The sequence below is a fragment of the Panthera tigris genome, chromosome D3, assembly GCF_018350195.1.
Source record: "Panthera tigris isolate Pti1 chromosome D3, P.tigris_Pti1_mat1.1, whole genome shotgun sequence".
Classification (NCBI taxonomy): domain Eukaryota; kingdom Metazoa; phylum Chordata; class Mammalia; order Carnivora; family Felidae; genus Panthera; species Panthera tigris.
In genome coordinates this window covers 10836486-10858254 of record NC_056671.1, presented here as the reverse complement: position 1 = coordinate 10858254, position 21769 = coordinate 10836486, and positions in this window count along the sequence as shown.

Sequence of the window (21769 nt, the reverse complement as noted above, 5' to 3'; positions counted from 1 at the left end):
GTCCTGGGAGATGTGGAGAGGTGAGTGGGGGAGGGACCCAGTGGGGGATTAAGGAAGAGCCTGCAGGGAATTCCTTTCTGGCCGGGGCTCAGTAGGGGCTGGAGAGGGATATTTCACCTGCTAGGAGTCTGTCCAGAGCTGCCTCCCACCTGCTGGGAGTACCCAAAGCCGGAGAAGCAGGGAGGCCCCGCCATTCCTAGGCCTGGACACCTGAGCAAAAGGGAGATGGAGAGAGGTGGAAGAAAGGGAGAGAGGGAGGAAGACTGAGACACCTATCTGTAGAAGAATACAGACATTTATATGCACACAATCACAAATACGTATACACTGGTCCACATTCACATGCACACACGTGTATCTGATGAGGAGTTGTACACAAACGTGTATGCACTCATCCATCCACTTACATTTCCACGCACAGAACCACGCACAACACATGCGTACACAATCACACACCAAAGATGCGTGCACATCCACTCACACACACACACACACAGCACACACCGTCATCAGATGATCATGCAGACACCTACGTGCACATAGACCGCACACAAGCTCCCATGCACCCTCGCACACATGCCTAGACCCAGGCGCACACACACGTGGTCCCTGATAGTCACACATACACATGCGCACATCCTCACACGCACATATAAATGCTCAGCCCTGGGGTGCCCGGGTGGCTCAGTTGGTTAAGCATCCGACTTCAGCTTGGGTCATGATCTCGTGGTTTGTGGGTTCGAGCTGTGCTGACAGCTCCGAGCCTGGACCCTGCTTCGGATCTGTGTCTCCCTCTCTCTCTGCCCCTAACTCACTCACGCTCTGTCTCTCTCAAAAAATAAATAAACATTTAGATAGATAGATAGATAGATAGATAGATAGATGATAGATAAATAAATGCTCAGCCTTGCTTGCCTCTAACCCTCTCCCCCACTGCTGGCTGCCTTCTGTCCAAAATTCAGAAAAATTCCTCCTTAACAGTTTTTTGAGCCCATTCACATGCGTGTGGTGTCCATGCACCTGCTAGGACTCCACTGAAGATTCAGTGCTGACTCTCTCCAAAGAGCTAGAGCTGGTGGGGGAGGGGGATTGTGTGTGCAAGAGAGACCTCCTTCCCAGACCTTGCCAAGTGTTTTTCCAGCTGGCATCTCCTTGGGGCTGCGCTGTGTCCCTGAGTGGTAAATACAGGAGGTAGGACCTCAGCTTGCAGATCAGGAAATTTAGACCCCAAACAAGCAGCGTGCCCATGTCATAAAGCTAGTGAGTGTGAGAGCCCAGATCTGAGATGAGTTTGTCCTTAAAGGCAGGCAGGACGCACTGTTTCTTTGGGTCCCCACAGGGGACTTTTTTATTATGAAATATTTAGGACTTAGTAAAAAAAAAAATCCCCATCCCACCCTGAAATATCACTGCCCTAAAATTAGTGTTCATTGCTCATTATTTCATGCATGTAACATAATTATGGAGCATCTAACACTGTGGAGACCCCTCTCCCCCAAAACCTTGTTCTCATGGAAAATGCAATCTGGTGGAACGCATTTATTTCCTTATGCTTTTGCTAAAAATGTATAGATCCCTAAACAGCCTATAGTTTACTTAATGTACGCTTGAGCCTTCTAGAAGTGGCATTATCCGCTGCAGGGTCTCTCAGCTTTGGCTCTACTGGCATTTGGGGCCAGATCGTTCTTTGAGTGAGGACGGCTGTCCTGTAAATGGGAGGATGTTGAATTGCTTCCCTGGCTTCTGCCCGCTAAATACGAATAGCGCCCCCCCCAAGTGGTGACAACCAAAAATGTCCCCAGACATTGTGCAATGTGCCCGTGGGGGGTGGAGAGGCAAAATTGCCCCCCCATGGGGAACCACTGACCACTGCACATGTCCTTCTGGAACTTGCCCTTCTTACGTAGGCCAAGTTTGTGTGACCCTCTAGGTCTGTGCGGAGCCCTCATTCATTCAGATTTGCAGGGTCTTTAGAGGGTGTCCTGTTTGTCTTACAGAGTTGCTATGAGCGGTCCCTGCCCCTGCTTCCTGGAGCACAGGTGTGAGTTCCTCGAGGGGCACACCCATCCATCTGCCAGATCCTACTGAATCGAGTTCCAACTCCTCAAGAAAGCGATGCCAGGAGTCAGGCTGTTTAAGTTGCAATCCCACTGGTGCACTTTGGGACCCAGGACCAGCCACCCTTCTCCGGGCCCTACTCTCCTCCTTGGTAAGGTAGTTAACGGATGATCAGCGGAATGTATGGGGCGCTCTACATTGTCTCGTGGAACGCGCCCAGCAGCCTCATGAAGAAGGGACTGCTGTCACCCCCTTTTTAAAAGTAGGGAAACTGAGGCACGGGGGTGTTAAGTAACTTGCCCAAGATCATGTAGCTAATACGTAGCAGAGCTGGGATTTGACTCCAGAGTCTACTGGCTCCAGAGCCCGTGTGTGTCTCCATTCGTTAATTCAATGAGTCACTTATTCAACAGATACTTTTGTTGTGCACCTGCTGTGTGTCAAGCCCCCACCTTGGCAATGATCAAGGCAAGCAAGGTCTCAGCTCTTGTGAAATCTACCACATAATGGCAGGGAAAGGGAGGAGGAGGAGGCGAAAATCATTGTGCTTATTTTTTGTCAACTTGTTTACAGAGTTTAGCAATAAATGCTGTGGAGGAAGAAAGGGTAATAGAAGGCTACTTTGGTCAGGGAGGTGCTCTTTGAGAGGGTGATATTTGACCTGGGAACTCGTGGAAGAGAAAACAGACAAGGAAAGATTTAAAACTAATAGCGTTCTAGGAGGAGGGAACAGCAGGAACCCAGGCGCCAAGTCGGGAGACATTCTAGAATGTTCTGGGAACAGAGTGAACAGGGGGAAGAGTGCTCGGAGAGGAGATCGGAGAGAGGCTGGGAGCCCTCCGGGTGTCGACCCCACCGACCCAGTTTTCGCCTCCTTACCGACCCCCAGCGTCCACTCCAGGGAGGAGGCGGGCCTGAGGAGAAAATGATAGTCCAAACCTGATTCACCCACGGGGGCCGTGTGCCAGGGCCAGTGAAGTTTGCTCCCTTGGGCCACCTTGCCAGGTGCGATGACCAGAGGAAGAGCAAACATCCCTAGTTCTGGAATTCCCACGGACCCAAAGTCACTGACCCAAAAAGATTTCTCTCTCGGACATCCTCGGCAGAGCCAAAGCTAGCCCAGGGGGTGCCAGGGGTGGGGACAGAGGTCATAATCCTCTATCTCTTTTGGGACCCGAAGGGCAATTTGCCCATCTCCCTGCCTCTGACACCCCCATGCCTCCAAGAACCTATCCCATATCGACAGGGCTCCTCCTTCCATTCCAGGGGAGCAGGCAGAGGGTGTGGTGGAGGCTAGGACTTCCTAAGTAGGCAGGTCTCACTCCCGCCGCTTGGTAGCTGTGTGTCCTTGGGCCAAGGCCTCAGCCTCTCTGAGCCTCCATTTCTTCATCAAGCAAATGGCAGGACCGTTGAGAAATAACACATACGCGGGCGTCTTGCCGCCGATGTTAATTCCCACTTTCCTTGGGGACCAATTTTTCAAGTGTGGGAAGCACGCCTTGCCACCTCTGACGGGGGGCAGTCTGTGCTTGTTGAGGGCTTGCGAAGATCCGCCTGGCCTTGATTGGATGCCATGATGAAGGCTCTCCTCACCTTCCTTCTCCGGGGCACAGCCTCCCAAGACCTCTCCCTCGTCTTGCAGGGCCCTCCGCTGCCCCCTCCATACCTTTGAATCACAGCTCCCTGACCCGGGTCGGGGCTGAGGGAGGGGGAGTGTGAAGGTGACGTCATGGCTGTCTTGGTGGGTGTGCTGGGGGGCGGGGCTGTCATCCGGCTGCCCGGTCCGCGTCTCTCCTTTCCTCCTTCTTCCTAGGGATGGAGTGAAGGGCTTTCACACTTGTCTGGGCTGACTCCGAGTGTGTGATCACTCTCCCTGGGTGTCAGCGCGGCTGGGAGATTTGTGATACCGCCTGGTTCCTAATTACCTCCCTCTCTGCACTCTCTCCCCTCCCAGCTCCCCTCAGACCCGCTGCCAGCACCTCCATCATCTCTGCCTGCCAGCCTGCCTGCCTTCATCCGCGGAGGAGAGACACGGCTGGAGGCTGAGAGAGGCGGCTTCGCGGGGCCCGGCCGCAAGAGGCCACGTTACCTGTATACCCAGGTGTGCACACGCAGCCACGCGCAAGGTACACAGCAGCGTGGAGGGGAAACCCCCACACACCTACGAAAAGACCCAGCTGCCCAGTAGGGTTTATGCCAGGGATGCAAACCCGTTTCAGACAAAGTAGCCATGGGATTCATGCCATTAACCGGTTGACGGAACGTGGCGTGGGTGTCTCCGTAAATGCTGAAACAGTGTACGAAACATGCCCTCACCCAGGCTCCAGAAAAGAGAAAGGAGCTAGATAGAAGGTGCAAAGCCAGGGCAGGGAGCGTGAGGGAAGCGGGGACTGAGGCAGGAGAGGACGAGGACGAGGCGCGGTGGGTTGCTGTCACGCGGCTCGATGTTTCTTGGAAAAGCACAGCAAGTGATTGGCCAACGGGGCTGCTCAGCCCTCAGGGAGCCTCCAGATGGACATGCCTCTGGGCAGTCTATCAGAGGAGGAAAGATGGGATCCATCAGCCCACCTCCCTCCTCAGCTTCCGTTTCCCATTGGCCAAAGTTCCCCTCCCGGATTCATTCTCCTGCATTTCCAGTTGACTCGTGAAAGCCATTGGCAGCTTCTTAGGAACCCATGCCTTATCGTGTGGTCTTTGTCCTAAGTCCAGAAATGGCCAGAGAAGCCAGAGACTCTGGGCTTGTAGCTGATTGGCGTTGGGCAGCAGAATCGCACGGGCCCACATGGAGTCTCTTGGCCGCCGTGGTGGCTGGAGCAGAGCAAACAGCTGAAGTCTGGGAAGCAGGGGAGTCCAAGAGAATCTGTAGTTCCTAAAAGTGTTACATACGATTGATCTCAACTTCCATTTCTGATAAAAAAAAAAAACTCATCAAGCCACATCCTTATTGATGAAATATTAAAAAGACCCCCCTTTCAATTCGGGACTGAGATAAAGTTATCCAGGGTCGTCACCGCTACCCAACCTTAGACCTCAGGTGTAGCCAACGTAATAAGACAAGAAAAAAAATTAAAGTTTAATGTCGGGGGAGGAAGAGACAAGTTTGTCATTGTGTATGTACGTAATATGACTGTCTCCCTTAAAAATGCAAAAGAAGCAGCCGACAAACTAATTAACAAGACATGTTATGTGCAAATCATGATGGCTTCTTCTCCCCTCCCCTTTTACATCAGATGTTCCAAGAAAACTCACCTGTTCTGTTCCTTGCACCTGCGCTCTGTGGTTTCCCGACTCTGGACCTTTACCTCACCTTGATCTTCTTGCATTTTCTGAGCTCTTCTTTCCTATAGAAATTGGGACTATATTAGTGTTGCTTTGAAGTTGGTACCGAACAGGTTGACATTATATGTGTATGTACCCCTACTCTTAGCAAACTACCCAGCCCATGACAGAGGATACCAGTCAGTATTATTCCTTATCTCCTTGTCCCTAACACCTAGGACAGTGCCCAAAATATAACCGGAGTTCAAAAGTTGCTTGATGAATGACTTCCATTTAAAACCATTCAGCAAATATTTCTTAAGAGCTTCCGTGTGCAGAGCGATGTCCCAGGTGCTAGGGACGCAAGGATGAGCAAGATTCAAACCCAGTTTCCTCCAGCTCAAGGGTGTCAGAGGAATATAAAGAAAGACAAGAAGCCCAAATGTAGAGAAAGTCAGACCCAAGCCCACTGAAGTCACCCTCACAATCCCCCGGGGTTGTCCTTGTAGAGAAGTCAGCATAAGGCATAGAATCTTAGGCCATCGGGTCCTTAGAGAGGCGAGGTCAAGAGTCGACAGCCCTGAGTTCGGATCCTGGCTCCTGCCTTCATCATTTGGGTGAACTCAGGGAAATTGTCTCCTCTCATTAAGTTTTGGTTCTTCTTCTGTAGGATGGGGGTAATAGCACTTACCATGCAGGGTTGCTCTGGGGTAAGTTGAGGTCACCAAATGAAAAGAATATGGCACATCACCCGGTGTCTACTGAGCTAACATCCACCCCACCCTCAACTCCTGCTGATGGGGAACGGGAGGCATCATGAGTCCCACCAGGCCGTAACCAGGTCAGACCTCCTGGCTCCAAGGCTGTGTTCATCTTGGGACTTCCCGGCTCCCGGCCAGCTCTGACATCTTGAGAGCCTACAGAAAGTTCAGGAAGGTGAGCCAAGTGGTTTCCGCAGGCCCTCGCCAGCTAATACTGAGCCAGCGCAAGCCTGGATCACAGGTGCCATGGGTTAGATCAAGGCAGCCCTTCGTCATTTCTGTTCCACTCTAGGAACCTCTGCATCTCCTTCCTTCCAGGCAAAGCGTCAGGTACCTTGAGTCCCCTTGCTTGGCTGACATCCCCCACCTAGACTTCACCAGTCCCAGCCCCCTTGAAAATAAGGGGCATCAGAGCACACAGGGTTTTCCTTCTCTTACCCCAAAGCACCTCCCCAAAACAGATATTCTTACTGAGGAATATCTCTCTTACTGGCATGGGCAGACACATTAAGTGAAGATAAATTAAGTGAAAAATTGGAAAATGCCACAACGCTGCTCGGTCCAACCCTACTTTTTAAAAATAGACACCTGAAAAAGAAAACGCTGCAGAAATATTAACCCACAGATTCCCACTGGTTATGTCTGAGGGGGGCATTAGAGTGGATGTTCTATATTACATGTTCCCATAACGTTTTCATTTGCATTGCATTGCTAGTCAGGAATAATAGATTGTTTGAAAAGGGAAAGGGGTTCTTGAGACCTTGGCCAGCATGAGAGGTCAGGAGGGCTGCCAGGGAAAAGTTCTAGAGCATTCCATTCTAGAGTCAAGAGAGACCACCTGCCCCAGGCTGGGAAAATGCCAGCCTTCGGTTGAGGACTGAGTCGGCCTGGAGCAGAAAAGAAAATTGATCATCTCTTTCCTTAAAAATATATGTCTGTTTCCTGGGGCACCTGGGTGGTTCGGTCAGTTAAGCATCTGACTTCGGCTCCGGTCTGATCTCACTCGTTCGTGAGTTCGAGGCCCACATCAGGCTCTGTGCTGAGGGCTTGGAACCTGGAGCCTGCTTCAGATTCTGTCTCCCTCTCTCTCTGACCCTCCCCCGCTCACACTCTGTGTGTGTGTGTGTGTGTGTGTGTGTGTGTGTGTGTGTGTCAAAAATAAATAAACACTAAAAATTTTTTAGTATGTGTCTGTTTCCCAGTTTTCTAACAAGATGCTGTGTCTAGAAGCACACGTGAGAACAGGGGCTACCTTTTCTCTCCAAAAGGGGAGCCAGGTGGCCGGGGACGATGGGGACAGGGGTAGCAGTTGCACTTCATACCTTTTTGGGGTACCTTTTGAATTCTAAGCCGTGTGAATGTATTACCTGCTCAAAAACTAAATAAAATTTAAATGTGAAAATACAGCACTTTCCAAATAGCACTATTAAATCAGCGAATGATAGGTTAAATGCATACGCAGACGCCTGGACAAACACAGCCATTTGAAAACAACGAGTTGATGTAAAGATGCTCGTTAAGAAACATGTGGAAAACACCGAAAAGGAGGCAAAAATATATGTTTTACCCAGAGGCCCACCACTGAAAGACAGCCAGTATTAATATCAGAGTTTCTTTCTTTCCCTTCTGTTTTCTACCTGTGGGTGTTGTGGTCTGGATCCTTCTGTGTTAGAGTTTTAGAAATTGCTTTGTAAAGATCTTAACATGGATAAACCCTTAGCATGCAGTATCATGGCATAACTTCGAGCATCATTCCTAAAGGCGAGTGTTGGGTCCTCCCTTGTGACGGGAGATCTCAGGAGAACACGCTCCTCCCTCCCTGCATCCTGGGCCCAGTGGCTGGAGGTGGGGGAGAGGAGGGCCAGGTGAGGCGGGTGTTTGTGTGGCTTCTGGGCTATTAACTGAGCTCTAAGCACGCCCCGCAATCGCCACCCATCTCAGGTCTCTGCGGCCTCCCTCCCCATCAGGGGGGCTCGCCCAGGAGTGCTGGGAGCAGGGCCGTTTGCTTTGGGGACCGTTGGAGCTGGGGGGGGGGAGCTCCGCCTGAGCAAGAGTGATGGGGGTGTGGGACTGGAGGAGGGAGCGAAAAAGAGGAAATGATGGATGGGAAGGAAGACAGCCTGCGACAGGAAAACTGTCAGGGAGGGGGGAGGGGAGGGGGGAGGCGTGGAGGGCCCAGAGTGTGGTTTGCCTCTCTCTCGTCCACACCGGGCAGGGCGCCCTTCTTGAAGGGGGAACCGCGCAGCAGCAGCAGGAAAGAGCCAGGGCACAGACCCGTCCAACCACTCCTGAAGACCCACTGTGTGCGGTGCCCTGGGCTCCCAGCAGCCCGTGGAGGGGAGCTGCAGAGGCAGGGCGGGGAGGGAGCCGCAGAACTCAGTCCGGGTCCCGGGGTGCAGCCTGCCTGGTGGGGGAGGGGCCAGGCAGGCACTAGAACCCAGAGGGGAAATGACAGATTTAAAAAGAGACAGACGAAATGGCCTTTGAAAGGGAAAGGGCACAGCCGGTGGCAGAAACAGAATGCGAGAGGGTGGTGACGGCAGTGACAGTGGGTAGAGAGGACTGACAGGTGTGCAGGGCGGGCCCCCATGAGACCTGCCACCCCGGACATGCTTCGGTGTGCCTCTCCCAACCTTCTCTGGCTCCCTATTGCCTCCCACACAGAGCCCGCCCTTCTCCCCCAGCATTCACAGCGCCCTCAGATCTGCCTGCCTCCTTCCGCGTGTCCCGCCTCCCTGCCTTGGCCCAGGCCCCCATCTGGGGCCCCCAGGGCTCCTGTCCCTCTTGTCCTGTGCCAAGATGATTATACTGTGATGCACGTTTTTTTCCCTAAATGCACTTGTTTAAACGCAAAGAGTAAGCTGATTCGAAGAACAGTGAAGTAAATGGAGTCACGGCCACATGGGACACAAACTCCCATAGTGGCACCTGACTCAAGGACAGGAGCGAAGACCTCACTGGGAACTCACTTCCAGACCTCACCTCCTCTGGGAAGCCTTCTAGGATGCCCTCTTCCTTTCCTCTGGCTGCTCCCCGGGCTCTGAGGAGGGGGGGACGGGAGGTGGTGCACAGAAGGAGGTGTCCTGGAGCTGGTGGGGGGACGGGCGAGAGGGTGTTCCCCACAGAGAGAACAGGACCAGGGGACAAGAGGACGGAAGGAGACGGGAAAGGCAGGATGTGCCTGTGTCCCCCTCTCGGTCCTCCATCCACCTTCTCGCCTCAACACCACTTCCTCTGCTCCAGACCCTGCACTCGCGCTGGTTCCTGTCCTTGGAGGGCCACCACGTGGGGCCACCAGGGCCAGGCTGCACCTGGGAGGCTGGCATCCCATTTTCTCTTCTGGTCCCGGCCTTAGAAGAGGGACCGTCACCCCTGCGTGTGACCCCTTCCTCTCCCGCCTCAGCCCTTCTCATCCAGCAGTAGCGAAGGAAGGACCTCTGTACCAGGGGTCAAGTTCAACCCCTCATCATCCATGGGGCAGCTGGGGGAAAACAAGGCCAGAGGGGGCAGACGCCCAGCCCAGGTCACATGGTGGCAGGTGCTCGAGCAGCCATCCGGGAACCCAGAGCTCGGAGCTCCTGTGCTTCGACGGCCACCCGCCCACCTCTCCTCCTCCCCCCACACACTCTCCCCACTCCTCATGTCTCCTTCCCCCCTCCCTCCTAGATTCCTTCCCCCTCCCCCGCTTGCCCTGCCTTCAGGACAGTTGCCAGTGCTAGGCTCCCTCCTGTGTGTGTCCATCTCTGAGATTCTAAATCTCTCCCGCCCTCCCCCCCTCCTCCCCCCCTCCTCCCTCCCTCCTCCCCCCCCTCCTCCCCCCTGTTCCAGTCTGGCTGCTACCTCTTCTTTCTCTCTGTGAGGGGCCCTCCCTCCGCCTTCCTGTGTGTTTACTCCTCTGTCTCTCCCCCTCCGATCTCCCACCCCCAGCCCTCCCTCCCCTCCCCTGCCCACCCTCCTCATCAATCGCCGGCTCTTCTGCCCTCTCCCTCCCGTTCTTCCTCCCGTTTCTTCCTTCCTCCCGTTTGACGAGCCTCTCCCGCTCAGCCCCCCACACGCAGTCACACCCGCCCTCACACACCCCCACGCACGCTCGCACACCCGGCCATCCGTCAGCCCCGTCGCCCCGCTGCCCCCCTCCCCCGCCTCCCGCAGGAGCGGGCACCCTAGCCAGGGTCCGCTCTGGCACAGCCAGCCGGGATTGGGGCTAGGCGCCTTCCGGAAGCTGGGAGGGGACAGGGGCGAGCGTGGCTTGGGGAGCAGCAGAGGGTGGAGGAGAGAAAAGCGAGTCGCTCCTCCAGCCCGGACCCTGAGCCCCGAGCATGTGGCCAGATATTATTTTAATAAACTCGGCACATCTTGCCCTCACGCCAGCTGCCGCACACCCTCTCTCATCCTGTGGATCTCATTTATTCCTCATTAGCAAAATCACCTGTTTGTCAAATAGGGACAGCTCGGTGAGACATTAAATTGCGCCGAAGCTGGAGGGGGGCTTGGGGACCACGGGGAGGGGGAGGGGGGGCGGAAGTGACTTCGGCTCTAACTTTGCTCTGGCCGCAGAGACCAGTCCCCTCCCCGGTGCTGGCGGGGCCACTCCCACTCCAAGAACCAGCATCCACAGGGGCCGTGAGGGCGCCATTGGGGCTGAAGATGAAGGATGGGAAAGCATCGAATTTTCCAGCAACACCAGCTGGGGAGGGCGGCAGCCAAGGTGCCCCGGGGAGGAGGAATAGCAGAGCCCCCTTCCGCTCTCTGGAGGGCTGGCGTGGGCGACAGTCCTGCAGCCACGGCCTGCAGGCCACAGAGCAGTAACTCTGCTCTCCAGCGAGGCCACGCAGGCGGAGCTGGGTTCAAATCCCTGTTCAGACACTCTGTGGCCGTGCAGCCTCAGGGAGCCCCCTTCACCTCTCTGGGCCTCTCTCTTGCAGCTGTAACATGGGGCTCGTGTCACTACCTACCCCGTGGCCTCGCCTGGCTGGTTCTTCAGTGGTACAGGCAGTCAGCCCGATGGCCGGCCCAGAGGAGACGATCGGCCGCATCCTCCTACCACATCGTCTGCCTCCGGGCTGCCAAGGCAGGGGTAATATCGGCACAGCTCCTGACTCCTCGTTGCCCTGTGCTTCCTCCTTGAAAGCCCCTCTCCCCGGCTTTCAGGACCTCACACAACGGCCAGTTTTTCCTTTCTAAGCCACGAGCTCCACGAGGTCATGGTCCACGGCCACTTGGCTCACCTCCTCCCACGGCGTCCGTGCAGCGTGTGTTTGTTGACTGCCTCACGTGACCACTTCCCTGGATGCCACCCTCCTCCCACCCACGGGCCCAGAGCTGTGCCCAAGAGCAATATAATGCAAGCCACAGACATCATTCAAAATTTTCCAAGAGTCTCATCCTTAACAAGTAAAAAGGAACAGGTAAAACTCAATTGAATCGTCCACTCTATTCAATCCAACGGCTCCAAAATGCTATCTCAACATACAACAAATTCTTTAGGCTCCTAATGAAATATTTGACCTCCTCTTCTTCACACCGTCTTCGAAACCCACTCTTTCGAACATACAGTGCCCCTCGAGCCAGATGGGCCACATTTCGGGAGCTGGATAACGACCTACGACCACGGGCCACCATAGAGAGCGGCGTAGCATCAGGCTCTGTGCGGTCGTGGCCAGCAGCACCCCTTGCAAACTCCTTAGGAATGCAGGGCCTCAGTTTACCCCAGACCTCCTAGCTCAGGACAGGGGACTTTTTTTTCAAACTTCTTATCTTGAGGGACGTTAGATTCGCACGCGGTTGTAGAAAGAACACAGGGAGACCCCGCTCACCCTTCATCCAGGTCCCCCCGGGGGGGCAGCGTCTTGGAGAACAATGGTACAAATCACAGCCAGGGCACGGATCGGCCCACCTGATTCGGATTTCAGCAGGTTTGTTTCCTCCGTGTTCTGTCTTCTCATTTCTGCTCATTTGTCGGTGTATTTTTCTGTCAAGGGACAGAACACCCGTCACAAGTATCCCTGGTCCCGTCCTGTGGGAGTGAACGCCACCTCCCTCCTTGCCGCCTCTCTCTAACCTCCACAGGAGCTGCCTTCCGCCATCCCCACATGATTCTGGCGCCACGTTAACTTCGAAAATCCAACCCACAGAGGGTTATCGCCTCTTCTATTTGCTTCCAAGCCCTTGACTCACGTAAGGGAGAAAGTCTTCATCGAGAGCTAGTGTTTCTTCAATGCTTCTCTAATCCTTGCTCCCTCCCTGTGGGACCTGGAGCAGGTCACCGGGCCTCTTGGTGTCCCATGTTCCACACTGCACAATGGGAACCATGATAATGTCCACCCAAGGGTGTTGCTAAGAAGATTCAATGAGATGAAGCTATCAAGTGCTCCCCGTGGGGCTGAGTCAAGGGGAAACCCTAGGAGTCTATGCCCCAGGCTCCCGTTCTGAGGCACTGGCTTGAGGTGTTCATCACAGGGTTGCGTACAGTTGGGATGCCTGGAAACCACCGCCAACCTGCAACCAGAAGACACGGTGAGATTCGTGAAAGCACATCCGTGCAAAGGAGCATCTTGCGGTATTTAAAAGTTCAACTTCTAGGTGTCTGTTCACGGTCAAAGAGGGGATCTTCGTGTCATTTTAGCAATCCTTAGAATTAGAAAGAACGATGCGGTCCATGCAAAGTTCCAAACGGTCCAGAAGGGTCTAGTGGAAACCTAACGTCTTCCGTTCCCTGCTCCCATCTCTTCAACCTCAGAGAAGACTGTTGATCACAACTCTGTGCGTATCTTTCTGGACAGTTAGTTTCTCTGCAGACACAAATATACCTGCGTGTATGTGTGTGTGTGTGTGTGTTTACACAAAGGGTGTCATGCTATATATACTGATCGGCAACTTGTTCTTCTCACCCAACCTTCCATGTGCTAGGCTGTTAACGGAGACGAGCAGGCACATCACGGCACATTCAGCCTGATCCCAATTTTGTCAATACATGCATGGAAAAAGCCTGGAACTCTGAAAAATAACTAATGAATCCTAGTACCCGGCTGGGCGGTGGGGAAGGGCGAGTGAAGCCAAAAGCTGGCACTGACACCCAGGCCTGGAGGGACACGTCCTGCCTAACTCAGCTTCCCCATCTGTAAAGCAGGACACAGTCAGGGGTTCTCCACCAGGGGCACTTCCGCCCCACTCCAGGGGGTATCTGGCGATCTCGAAGACCTTTGTTGTGGCGATTGGCCGAGGCGGGGGAGCACGAGGCCAGGGGTGCTGCTCAGCATCCTGTAGCCCATGAGCCTGCCCCCACAACCAGGAAGCATCCAGTCAATTAAGTCTTTGTCGAAGAGGATGAAAACCCTTGATGTGGGAGCCCCCGTGCACCTCCCAGGGCGGCTCGGGGACCCCAGGACACAACAGGAAGCTGTTGTTACCACAGCTATTATTTTCATCGTGGTGGGTGTTATAATCACCAACAATGACGAGGAGCTGAATATTTTTTAAAGCTCCAAGACGCACAACTATGCTCAGATTTTAAAATTATAAAAAAATAAAATAAAATCTCAAAGACGTGAGTTTGTGGAAGCCACTGGACTGATTCACCACCCAGGTGAGCGCACGACTGTCATGTAACGTTGGCTCCAGGGACCAGACCACAGGGTGATCCCTCCTTCCCCTGCCCAAGGCTGGAGGCAGCGGGGCTCGAGGTGGGCGAGCAGCCGCGGGCCTGGCTCGAAGCCCCAGCCGGCGGCTGACCAGCTGGCCGAGCCCCTGAGTGGGGCCCAGCTGCCCAGCCCGGCCCGGCCCCCTCTCCCTTCCCCGGCTGCTCCCAGGGAGCAGGAATTAACGCGAAGGCGTCCTTTGCACCTCCCGAGCTCATTAGCTCCCCAGGCTCATTCTCCTCGGAAAGCTGCATTTCTGCTTGTGGGATCACGAGCTGCTGCTGGGTCTGTGATTGTGGCCGGTGCCTCCCCGCGATCCCACCCGGGGGCCACTCCTTCCCATCTGCCTCCCCGGCTCAGGACCCTTCCCCTTTGTCTTCTCCCCGCCACTCCCTCTTGACTCCGGTCCTCGTTGGTGCCTCCTCCTTTTCCTCTCTTGACTCCCCTGGCCGCACCAAGCTGCCTGCTCCCCCTGGCTCCTGAATCAGACCCTGAACCCCGAGCCCCACCCGTCCCTCCCCACTCAGAGGACTCCCAGGCACGGGACCCGGGAAATGGATCTTGACCATGGTCCTTCTACAGATGTGAAAACCGAGGCCCAGAGGGGCTGAGACCCACCCAAGGTCGAAGGATGACTCCGGCAGAATCATCATGCGTTCATTTGTCAAAGATGCACGGGGTCGTCTCTACACTGTGAGACGCTGGCTAGACCCCGGCAACACCGCGGTGAGCAAGAGAGCTTCGGGGAGGCGGGGAGGGCAGGTTGGGGGACAGAAGGCACGAGAGCCAGAGAGCCTGGTTTGGGCAAAGACCTACCTGTGGGGAAGGGCAAGTCTTGCTTCTGGGGTTCTCGAGCCTCAGCCGTGGCGAAGCACCTTGTTCCCTGTTTCAGCCCAACTCATGCCTCTGCCGCAGACCCTGTCCTTGGAAAGCTTTCCGGCCAGACCAGGGATCGGCACGCTTCTTCTGCAAAGGGCCAGATGGCAGATATTTTTGCTTTGCAGCCCATACAGTCTCCGAGGCAACTACTCAACTCCGCGGCCCTGATGTGGAAGACCCAAACAAGTGGGCATCGCTGTGTTCCAATAAAAGTTTATTTACAAAAACAGGCCGTGGGCCGAATTTGCTGACTCCTGGTCTAGGGGTTTCCTAATTCTCAGATGTCTCCTGGCCCAAAGCCCTACTGATTTCCTTTTGGTTAATTTCCGGACTCGTATGTACAGGGATGCCAACTTGGCCTTCGCCACCAGGGATCCCCAGGATTGTCCGCTCACTCCCAAAGGGAGGTGGGCAACCCTACCCTTCACACTCGCATCGTACCATCCCCTGAACCCAAGCCGTCTATGCTGGGGTGAGGGATGCAGGGTAGTGCACTGGTTGAGGAGGCGGTCTCTGCAGCCCAGCTGGACCCCCTCGTGGCCGAGAGCCCGCAGACAGACTATTCCAGCTCTCCGGGCTCTGTTCCTCCTCTGTGAGACGGGCAGCATTGTGGCTCCCACTTCCCAGGGCTGGAAGGAGGCCCGGAAAGGCTCGCTGTGTCACCAGTGACTGCGTGGGGAAGTCTCGAAGCTCAGCCTGGCACGTAGCACAGCCAGCAAATGACGGTGCTGTCACCATACCGTTGTCACTCGATCAAAACACTCCAGGGGGCAGGCTGAAAAGAGACGTGCCATCGTCCCCATTCTACAGACGAAGAGACGGAGGCAGAGTCATACGTCCTGTGCAGCGGATGCCGCCCAGACTCTAGATGGACCCTCGTTCCCTGGATGCTGGAGTGGTGGCTTCTTTTTTTTTTTTTAAAGTTTATTTATTTTGAGGGGGGGGTGCATGCACAAGTGGGGGAGGGGCAGAAAGAGAAGTGGGGACAGAGAGACTCTCCAGCGGGGTCTGCACGGTCAGCACGGAGCCCGACGCGGGGCTCGAACTCACGAACCGTGAGATCATGACCTGAGCCGAAACCAAGAGTCTGAGCTGAAGGGAGGCAGCTCGCCCAGGGTTCAGCGCGTCTCCCCCCTCCCAGCCCCCAGAGCAAGGCAACGACCCGTCGATGCAGGGGTACAAAGGCCCAGCCCCTTTTGCCCCCATTTGGGCCCCTCTGAAAGGCCACCTCCGCTCCAGAGCTCCCCTGGGATGGGCCGAGGCCACCGTGGCAACCGCAGCCCAGCCCGGCTTCTCCCTCTGCCCGCCCTGCTCCCCTCACTTAGTCACACGTGCTTGTCCGGAGACGGCCCCCCAGTTAACCACCTGCATGCTCGCTCAGCTGCCTCTCAGGGTCCGTTTCCAGAAAACCTGCCTCGAGACGCCCGGCTAGTAAGCGGCGGAGCCCAGAGCACAGCCTTTCCTTTGGCGAGGACAGAGATCTGAGCCCAAGGAAGGCAAGGGCGGCTGGGTGTGCTTCCCTAGTCGGCCCGATCTTCGGCAGACGGACGGAAATAACCTGTGCAAAAAAATCATGACGACTGCACCGGGGGCGTGATGTCTCCCCGCTTCTGGGCTAGCCTGGTGCAGGGGCTCCCGCACTCGGGCATTTAGCGGGATCACCTGCAGCAGGGAGGGTCGCTAAAACAAAGGGAGCATCCAGGAAACCCGCTTTCAGAATCACGAGCTGAATGGACAGAGGCACGAGGCGTAGATTCGGAGAGACGTGCATTGAAACCCTGACATCCCTGTCTGCATGCTGTGTGACCTTGGGCAAGTTACCTAACCTCTCTGAACCTCCGTCTTATTCCGTGGGAGACGGATGTGGAGGGACCTACTTGGCAGGGCTGACTGGAAGTTCCAAAAGGCCACGAACCTACAAACATCCAGCACAAGGCAAGGGTGCAGAACATGAAATCTACAGCTATTAATACCCCCCAGCCACTAGGCAAGCGACTGCACACGCATGAGCTCATTAGTCTCGTGACTGGTAACGGTCAGCCCATTATCTTCAACCCCCAAGGCCGCCTCGTGCTGTCTGCCTCCCTCTCTCTTGCCGGGGGAGGGGGGTGGGAGGTTCTCCCCACTTTTGAGAAGGGCAGACTGAGGAAGTGACTTGCCCCGGGTCAGACGTCCAGCCAGGGCTCCGTGGTTCTTGCTGTCCGTCCACCCCGGTCCGCTCCCAGGGCCCCGGGCTGGGCTCCTCTGGCGTGAAGTCTTCCCAAACAAGGAGAGAATAAAGAGCTTTCTGTCCACACTAGAAGAAAAACAAACCCCCACCGTCCTCGATTCCCCGCTACGGAAATGATGGATTTCTGTTATTGTTGTTGTTGAAATCACTACCAGGGGAAATAGATCAAGGGACATTTTGCCGGCAAGAGAGCTCACTGTGTCACCGAGGAGAATACACGTCTCCGCCACACTGCCTTGCCTTTCCCCCCAACCCCGCACGCTCCTTTTCCTCTCCACCGACCTCGGGGTGGGGGCAGGACTGGACTCACGGGGGCCAGCGGCTGGTGGCCCTGGACGGAGGAGAGCTGACGAGGCTGCGGCTAGAGGGTGCGAGGACATCTTAACTTGCTCTCCTTTCTCCTCCCCTGCGTCCCCCCTTCCCTCCCTCCTGTGCAGATCTGGGCTGGGGGGTGGGGAGGGGGGGAGGTGGTCAACCAGTTACAGATTTAATCTGATTTTCCCCTTCGTGTGCGTGGTGATGGAGCGGAAGTGAACGGTGACTACAGATGAGGGGGACACAAGGAAATATTGTCGACAGGGACGACGCCTCTGGAAAGAGACCTGTGTTCTGCCTGAAAAGCAACCGCACATCCCACATCCTCTGGCATCATTTTGGTTTCGCAGTTTCTCTATTTCTGTCTCCCTATAAGAGACGTACAATCAGTTGTCCATAGAGAATATCTAGAGCTTACAATCCAGGAAGGGAGATAAAATGGGGGTGGGGGGGGGTCTTTCGTACCCTGGTTCTTCTTTAGTGTAGACAGATCTACAGTGGATGGTCTGTTTTGCCTATTTTCTTTTTAAAGTTGATTGATTTATTTTGAGAGACAGACAGAGAGAGAGAGAGAGACAGGGAGGGAGGGAGAGCAGGAGCGGGGGAAGGGCAGAGAAAGAGAATCCCAAGCAGGTTCTATGCGGTCAGGGCAGAGCCTGACACGGGGCTCGATCCCACAATCCCATGAACCGTGAGAGCATGAGCTGAGCCGAAATCGAGACTCCGATGCTTAACCGACTGAGCCACCCAGGCACCCCTTGCCCATTTCTGTCTTTGCAAGCCTTCTCCATTTCACCAAAAGAGCCACATGCCTCTGGTCTCTGTGGATACTCTCACCACCTTCCCTCTCTCATCTCCTCCAGCCTCAAGCCAGAGAGTGGAAAGAACAAGGGTTTTGCACTCTGTTTAAACACCAGCATGCGGGGGCGCCTGGGTGGCTCAGTCGGTTAAGCGTCCGACTTCAGCCAGGTCACGATCTCGCGGTCCGTGGGTCCGCGGTCCGCGTCGGGCTCTGGGCTGACAGCTCGGAGCCTGGAGCCTGCTTCCGATTCTGTGTCTCCCTCTCTTTCTGCCCCTCCCCCGTTCATGCTCTGTCTCTCTCTGTCTCAAAAATAAATAAACATTAAAAAAAATTTTTTAAAAATTAAAAATAAAAAAAAATAAACACCAGCATGCGGAATTACCCACTGTGTGACTTTGGGAAAGGTTTTGAAGCCTCAGTTTTTCCATCTGTAAAACCCGATCATCTACCCCTAAGACTTAGAGGGCTAAATGAGAATAATCGTGTAGATTAGATACCCAGAAAATAATAATAGTTAACATTTACTGAAGTGCCCCAACCATCGTGCTGAATATTTTTATGTGGGTTTATTCATTTAATCTTCGCAAGAACCCTACGAAGAAGGTGCTAGTAACATCTGGTTTGTCCAGAATTGAGGTGCAGAAAGATAAGGCTGCTTGCCAAGGTCACGCAGCTGAAGGATGCAGGGTTAGGACTCAAACCCAGTAGCCTGGTTGCAGACGGACAGCTCTCAACCAGTACGCCCTGGGTGCATACAGCAGGCACTCAATAAATGCTGGTTTCTTTCTTCCTTCTTTTTGCTTTTTTCTCCTCTTGCTCTCCGATCCCTGCCTGCCTCCACTTGGGACCTGCCCAGACCCCAGTCCTAAATCCAAATGTTCTAAGACCCAAAGGTTTCACCTGGTGCGGACCAGCACCCAGATGCTTGACCGAGTTTTTTTTTTTTTTTTTCCCCCCGCCCTATTCCATCGACCCAGCCATTTCTGGTCATTGACATGGGGCTGGCGTGTTCAGTTTTACCCTCCAGGGTCCCATGGGTCCCGATACCTTGGGGAATGATGACCCTGTCATGGGTCAAGGTTACAAGTAGCACATCCTGTCATTAAAGGCACGGGAGGGCACAGGTTCCAGGGTGTCACCCCCATTCAAAACCTTTGCTTTGGGGCAACGTTCCCCGGGGGCTCTCCAAAACCTCTCCGGCGCCGATCCTGCTCTAGGCTCTCAGCAGAGGACTTTGCTGGCTCAGCATCGACACCCTGGAGATGAGAAATGGCCTCATCATTAAACCTCAGCAATTTCTTCTCCGGGCTACGTTTTCATTCCCAATAAATCCCCGATGCCCCACAACCAGGCCACCAGCGGGTCCCCACATTCTCCACCCTGCGTCTCTCGGTGGGCCAGACATAGGTACGCGTTTGGGGGCTGTTATCTACCACTGGGAGGAACGTGAGCGACCTTTACACGTGGTCCCTGGCAAGGGAGAACAACTTGGCAGGCGAAGAGGTTTGGGTGTTGATCCGAAGTTGGGGGACCTGCTTCAGAGCAGGAAATAATCCAGCCTGAGCAGGGGGCGGGGCGGGGGGGACGCGGCTGGATGGACGTCTGGAGAGACCCTTGCAGGTATGCGGCTTTGCTAGAAGCAAGGAGACGTTGCAGGATCTGAGCAGAGACCTCAGGGCTTCCCTTAAAGATGACGGAAAAGCATGCCAGGCACCCGGCTCAGGGTGGGTCCCCGGGGTTCGGGGACTCAAATGCCATGCCGGTGGCTTATTTGGGAGGTGGTTCCAACTGGGAGGGTGAGAAAGTGAGAAGGGATGAGACGGGAGGCAATCAAAGATATTACCAAAGCAGCTGGCATCGTGTCCAACCGGACTCAGTCCAACCGGACCCAGTCCAACCGGACCCAGTCCAACCGGAGCTCATCACCTGGGGCGCCCGGGTCTACGCAGACCGTGCGGAATCCTCAGGGCGAGTCCAGGGGAGAGAGGCCCGAGTGTTCCTATGCCACTGGCTGAGGGCTGCCTGCCTCCTTCTAGGGCCAGGGAGAAAGTAAACATGCTTCCACAAGTAGAGGAAAAGGCTCAGTGGGGGCTGGACCGGACCCTGACTGTGGGAGACATTCACCCACTTTTAGTCGCAACCTCTTGGTGGGGGGTTAGTGTTATCACTGTGTTTCCCAAAGTGCATTCCAGGGAACCCTAGTCCTGTGAGAGGCTCTGATGGGGAGAAATGGGATGTTGTGGTTGGAGCACATGGGAAATACCGATACACTCGATTCACTATACCCAGGACATCGTAAGGGCCTGATAAGTCCTGCAGGAAAGAAATTGGTTTCATTTTGTTTGACCCGGGGTTTTGTCAGGGTTCCTCCAAGGTTCGAATCCAGTCCAGCAAAACTGGGCCACGCAGGTCACTGGAATCTTAACCCTTCTGAGCTGTAGGAAGATCACGTAGGACACCGTCCAATCGAACTTTCCGCAGTGATGGAAACGTTCTGTGTCTGGCCTATCCAATATGGTAGCCACATGGAGCTTTTGAGGACTTGGGATGTGGCTACTGTCACTAAGGAACTGGTTTTTTACATTTTACTTAATTTAACCTTAAACAATCCACACGTGGCTCGTAGCTAACTTATCGGACAGCCTAACTACACCATCTGATTTTTGCCTGATGCCTGAGTTCACTGTGGAGATTGAACCAACTGGACACAGTGACTGGTGTAGAAGGAGCCCTCCATAAACCATGGTCTGCCTCCATTTATTGAGCGCCTACTGTGTGCCAGGCATCACACCAATCGGTCGATTTAATCCTCCAACAACCCAGGGAGGTGGGTACTCTTGTTATCAAACCCATTTTTCAGATGAAGAAACGGAGACGGGGGAGCCCTCAATGATTTGCTCAAAGTCCCACAACAAGAAGCAATCCTGGGTCCCGGATTTAGCCTGTGTCTGTCTGACTCTCAAGTCCCATAGGTGTTTGCACAGCCCAGACTGGCTTCTAGAACAACCCTCAGCACCAGCTCGAGGGCCCAGCCGTGAGATCCTTCCACCTCTCCTTCCTCCAAGGGGGCATGTCCAGGCTGAGAAGGCACTCGCTGCACCATTTTTAAATGCCCGCTGGCCACGCGGTGAGCATTGGACCGGACCCTGCATAGTCAGGGAGGCGGGGAGCCACAGAGGTCACAGGGGCACCCCTTGGGGAGATCCCCATCTACTGGGGGGCAGCAGGCGAGTAAACAGTTACCCACAACACAGCAAGATAAGACCCCCGAGAAGAACAACCTTCTCATCTCCTTCCCACCACCCCTGCCCGGCCCGCCTGGCACCGCCCCCAACCTCACAAAGCCACCGGGAGGCCCCCTCCCCCTGACGGCCAGCCAGCGTCTTGTGCCCAGCAAGCCAGGGTACATGATCTCATACCTTTCATCCCTTGCCGAGTTCAGATAGATCTCCCCCCCCCCTCCTCTCCCTCTACAGCTGAAAGTCGGCAGGTCTAGCTAGGGTTTCTACCACTTATGCAGCTCATGAATATTTAACAGCATCTGCCGTGGAGGCGATAAAGCCCTACCAATCCTTGACAAATATGGCCTAATCTTTTCAATTTCGGGGTGCAAATATGCCTTCTGAGTCCTGTTTGTCACCTAGATTAATGGCCCAGGGTCCCATAATCCTTTGGTGCTAATTCAAGTGGTGGCTGGCCGGCGTGTGCCTGCCAGGGGGATGCTGGGATACACACACACACATACACACGCTCACACACACTCACCCACACACATGGAGTGATTAGTCATCTGAGGATTACTTGTAGCCTGTGCGCGTGTGTGGCTATC